This window comes from Magnolia sinica, chromosome 7, assembly GCF_029962835.1.
Source record: "Magnolia sinica isolate HGM2019 chromosome 7, MsV1, whole genome shotgun sequence".
NCBI classification, from domain to species: domain Eukaryota; kingdom Viridiplantae; phylum Streptophyta; class Magnoliopsida; order Magnoliales; family Magnoliaceae; genus Magnolia; species Magnolia sinica.
Genome location: NC_080579.1, coordinates 65,900,879 through 65,906,916, shown reverse-complemented (window position 1 = coordinate 65,906,916; position 6,038 = coordinate 65,900,879).

Below are 6,038 nucleotides of genomic sequence, written 5' to 3'. Positions count from 1 at the left end.
ACACACACACACACACACACACACACACACACATATACATATACATATATTTATTTGTTCTTTCGTACTTATAATTAATCTTTGCCATCTTAGATTATTTTTAAAAAAATGTAATTACTTACCATGCTTCCTAAAAATGATCTTTAATTTTTAAATTTTTTATTACATCGTTTGTCATTATTTTAATATGCCTTAATTCGAGTTTTATATTGTCTTACTATTAATCTTACATTAAAAATTTATTTTTACATTTTAACTTTGTTGTTAGAATTATTGCAAAAATCTTGAGTTTATATATAAATTTATAAATTCTTAGATGTAATAAAGCATGTTGCGTGTTTATTATTATTATTTCTTTTATTTACGTAGAACTTTAATCAAGATCTAATATATTACATTACATGTTTATTTTTTTATGGAACTTTAATCATGTAAGGACAATTTACATTGATTGAAAATTTTATTTTTAGTTCGATAAATTATATACACAAAGTATTATGGATTGATCGAAGAATAGCAACCATTGAAGATTTTTTGAAATACTTGATTAATGCAATATTAAAATCACGCATCATTAAAATAGTTATGAAACACCAGAAAATAGGTGGGGCGATCAAGTCCTTTGGGTTGAAAATCCCTAAAGCGTAAATAAGTGGAGCGATCAAGACCTTTGGGTTGAAAGTCCCAGAAACCCAATTAGTACCTTTTGGAACTTCTACCGTACCCTTTGAGTGGGTGAGCATGTCAGGATTGCAAAAAGTTCCCACTGTTAGGTTCGGTAGGGTAGTAGTTTGACCAGCTAACGTACAAATGGGTCCCTCACCAAGTGCCCTTTGGATGGGTGAGCATATCATGCAAGAGGTTCCCATTGCCAAGCTAGGTGTTGTATTGGCGCGGGTGTTGGCCAACCGGTGTAAACTGGCCCTGGTGTTAAAAAGAATAAACCACACATGTTGTTATGGAGTATAACATATGTTGATTTCATTCATCCATTTTTCTTTGAATTTACATTGAAACATTTTGTTTATTAAATTTCCTCATTTGTTGTTTTGCCCAAATATGTATTGTATTTTTATACAGTTTTATTCATATTACATGAGATTATTTTGAAACATTGTGTTGAGATTACTCACTAGGCTTTGCAGCTTACCCTGTTGGGATTTTAAAATTTCAGGATCGGGATCACATGGAGGAGCTTAAAGAGATTTTATTTTATTTATTTTTGTTTCTTTACCATTTTCTAAATAAGTGTAATGAACATTTAGTCGGAACATGGACATTTTTCTTTAAATAAATGTTTAATTATTACGATCACATATGTTTGATGATAATCTTGAATAGTCGGAACATGGATATTCTTCTTTAAATAAATGTTTAATTATTAAATTTTTGGATTGTTATATTTTATGAATGAAGTTATTTTGTCAATATATATATGGAATATGAAATGTAAACATACAAAACATAAGTCATGCCTACGGGTACAGAATCGGGGTCGAATATACCTAGGTGTCGGATTTCGGGGCGTGACAACTGACCAGCTTCGCTGCATTCATATTGAACTGCTTTAGGACTTTCTCAATATACCGCTCTAGTGATAGCCAAAGCTTCCGACTGCTTTTGTCACAAGTTACCCCCATTCCTAGGATCTGTTTAGCTGGGCCCAAGTCTTTCATTGCAAACAACTTGCCCAACTCTTATTTCAGCCTGTCGATCTTTTTAATGTCTTTTCCCATGATGAGCATGTCATCAACGTATAATAGTAGAACTAAGAAATCACTATCTGAGAACTTACGCGTGAATACACAGTGGTCCAACTCCACTCTGTCATACCCATGTTTCAACATAAACAAGTCCAACTTCTTGTACCATTGCCATGGAGCTTGTTTCAGCCCATATAAGCTCTTCCTTAGCCTACACACCATATGCTCTTTGCCCTTGTATTCGAACCCCTCTGGTTGGTGCATGTAGATCTCTTCTTCCAGGTCATCATGAAGGTAGTTTTAACATCTAACTGCTCTATCTCCAAATCCATGCTAGCCGCCAACCCAAGCAACACCCGCATGATGTCATCTTCACTACTGGTGAGAATATCTCCTCGAAGTCTATACCTTTCCTCTGACCAAACCCTTTCACCACAAGTCTAGCCTTGAACCTCGTTTGTGAATTCTTTTGTTCAATCTTCTTTCTGAACACCCACTTATTGCTCAAAGCTTTCTTACCCTTAGACAATTTCACCATATCATAGGTGTGGTTCTTATGTAAGGATTCCATCTCCTCTTGCATAGCTTTCAACCACTGCCCCTTATGCTCGTTGGCTAGGGCCTCAGAATAATCTTCTGGCTCTCCCCCATTAGTCAACATAGTGTACTCATGCAGTGAGTACCTCTTGGATGGCTGTCTGTCCCTCGATGACCTCTTCACATGTGGCTCAACAGGTGGATCAAATGGAGGCTGTTCCCCTGGTCCATCTTCTGTAAGAACTCCCTCATCCTCTGTACCTTACTGTACTCCATTGTCATCAGGCACAATGAGAGGAATAACTGAATCCATATCCTCTAGCTCACCTGAACTAGGCTGGTTCTTCTCTGGCTTACCAATGTCTTTTATACACTGATCTTCAAAGAAAACTACATCTCTGCTCCTGACGAGCTTCTTCTCGGTCGGATCTCATAATCTGTAACTGAACTTTTCATCACCATACCCTAAGAATACACACTGCCCGATCTTCATATCGAGCTTGGACCTCTCATCCTTTGGTGAATAGATGCCATGCATCCAAACACCTTGAGATGAATGTACAATGGATCCTGTCCAGTCTACACCTTCTTAGGTATTTCTCCATTCAACGGGGCTGATAGAGACCTATTTATCAAATACACTACCGTGTACATTGCTTCTCCCTAGAACATCTTAGGCAACTTCGTATGGGATAACATGCATTTGATTATCTAACAATGATGCGATTCATTCGCTCAACCACACCATTATGCTGGGGGGTCTTAGGAACCGTCTGTACATGTCGTATACCCAAGGACTTACAATACTCATGAAATTCACCGATTTATTCATCACCATTGTCAGTGCGGATGCACTTCAATGATTTACCTGTCTCTCTCTCGACCATAGCATGAAACAATTTAAACACACTAAAGACCTTGTCCTTAAATTTCAAAGCATAAACCCAAATCCTCCTAGATGCATCATCTATAAAAGTAACAAAATATAATGCCTCACCCAAGGTTTTTATCCTCATAGGACCACAAACATCAGAATAAACCAAATTTAATACATGCCCTTTATTAACATGAGAAGCAGATTTAATAAATGAAACTCTGTGTTGTTTTCCTAATAAACAATCAATACAGGTTTTGAGAAGTATACCTATCACGTCTGGAAGGAGCCGCTTCGTCACTAGTAGCTGAAGCCCTTTTTCACTCATGTGGCCTAAACGTCTGTGCCACATGTCAATAGCTGAATCTTCCACTGCGTTCAACCCACGCTTGCACACACTAACACTGCCTTGTAAAGGGTGCAACACTTCTTTCCTCTGGTTGCGATCAACAAACCCTTGATGAGCTTCCAGTGCCCACTAGCAAACCGACTTTCATAGCCATTATCATCCAACCTTCCTGTCGACATCAAGTTGAGGCAAAGGTCTAGGATATGCCTCACATCCCTGAGAACCAATGTGCAGCCCACATCGGTCTTCACACAAATATCACCGACCCCTACGATCTTCGATACGCCAGAATTTTCCATCTTCACAGTCCCATAGTCAGCTGACTTATAGCTTGTGAAGAAGTCCCTGCATGAGTTGTATGAAAAGAAGCTCCCGAGTTAATCACCCATTCGGTGTCCTGACTCGTAGCTATGAGACATATATCATGATCTACTGAAAGAATAACTCCAACATCGCCATCTGAAGCGACCGTAGTGGAATCTGATTCATCTTCCTTCTCCTTTCCTTTTACTTTCTTGTCATTCTTATTCTTACGACATTCGTGCTTATAGTGGCCCTTCTTGCCACAATTCAAGCATTCAACTTCCTTCCTGGTACTCGGCTTGCCTCTTGATTTATCTCGGGCTTTCCCACCCTTCTTGTTCTTTCCTCTTCCATGTTCCTATGTCACAAGGGCCTCTTTCTAAGTAGACCCCTGAGACTTCCTCTTTGTCTCCTCATTGAAGAGATAGCTAGTTACCTGTTCCATGGATACCTTTCCATCTAGCACTGAGTTACTTAGAGACACCACCAATGTCTCCCAACTATTAGGCAATGAACTAAGCAATAGCAAAGCCTGTAATTCATCATCCATGACCATCTTCATATCGAAGAGCTGGTTCAATATATTGTTGACCTCATTCATGTGCTCGGCCACAGAACCACCATCTTTGAACTTGAGATTCACAAGTCGTTGTATTAAGAAAATCTTATTGTCGGTTGTCTTCCTCTCATACAACCCTTGTAATTCAACCATAGGCTAGCGGCTGAGGTCTTCGTAGACAAATGATGGAATACGGGATCGTCCAACCATTGTCTAATAAACCCCACCACCTTCCGGTCCAACTTCTTCCAATCATCATCAGACATATCCTTGGATTTTGCTGATATGCCTAAACTTGGAGAATATAAGTCCTTGCAATAAATCAAGTCCTCCATCTTAGCTTCCATATGGTTAAGTTAGAACCATTGAGGCTGATCATCCTCAATGAGCCACCTTTCATACTTTAGAACCGACCCCACTCCGTTCAATGAACTTAGCTCTGATACCACTTTGTTGGGGGTCTTGCACAAAACCTTAGGATCTAGCTTCCTAGAACAAACCAAAATTATGGGATAATTAAGCAATGAAATAAATCAAAGCACAAACCACACGACACAAGAGATTTTTACGTGGAAAACCCTCAAAGAGGTAAAAACCATGGGACCTTGTCCAAATCAATAATCCACTATAAAGTAGAACATTACAACCTACTTCACTCATGCAGGAGTGGATAAAAAATAAGAGAATAAAAAAATAAATTGAGAGATCTAACCAATTACGAGGGCGTAGAAGCGGTGAGATATCAAGTGCATAGTAGATCACCTCTACAAGCAGAACCTCCCTTCCACAAGCTTCCTCCCTCTCTCACACCTTTGATAGCCCTAAACCCTTTAGCAAACTCTTGTAAAGCTTTAGGAAACCCTCTTGCATTACCTAGAAAGCCCTAGGTACCTCTTATTTATAGTTTAGGAGGGGTGCGAAAGGGCCTAAAAAATCTACAATTCGCATAAAATTGCGGAACAAATTTGCGTAACCTCGACTAGTCGTGCAGGGTCCTCGACTGGTCGAGCGGCCCACTCAACCGGTCGAGTACCTCCCTTGACTGGTCGAGCACCTCGGAGAAAATAATCAGATGGTCGCTAGACTTTGAGTTGAGCCCCACTCGACCGGTCGAGCACCACTCATGATCGGTCGAGCGAGGCTCACGACTAGTCGAGTCCTGGGAGGAAATCTCAACTTGTATTGTATCATATAATCATCAGAATCCTCAAAATGTGCCAAGCAAACTTCTAAAGAGTTGAGAAATTCAATTGAGAGGGGCTCATTCTCCACATTGGAATCAAGCGTGTCATGTAAGTGAAGCGAATCAATGTCAATATGTTTGAAAATTACTTGTGCTTCTCAATCATTAACTTGGACTATAATGGAGATTAATTCCTTGGGAAGTTGAACCGTAAACTCTTGATCATAATCTAACTCCTCATTCTCAAATTCAGTATACTCCACAAGTGAGTTAGAATCACTCTCCTCGCATCGTGTTTCTAGATTGGGTTGAGGTTGGGCTAAACTAGCTTATTCCTCATGAACGAGACATGATTGAATTCTTTGATAGAAGGATTTAAACATCTCTAATGATGCTCTAATGTCTATGAATGTTTGTGTGACATGTTGGTTGAATTGTTCTTGAGCATCTATGAATTTTTAAAGTGAATATTGTTTCTAGTTCAATCTCATAAGCAGGGGATCCAAGGGAATAGTCATTAGAATCAATTG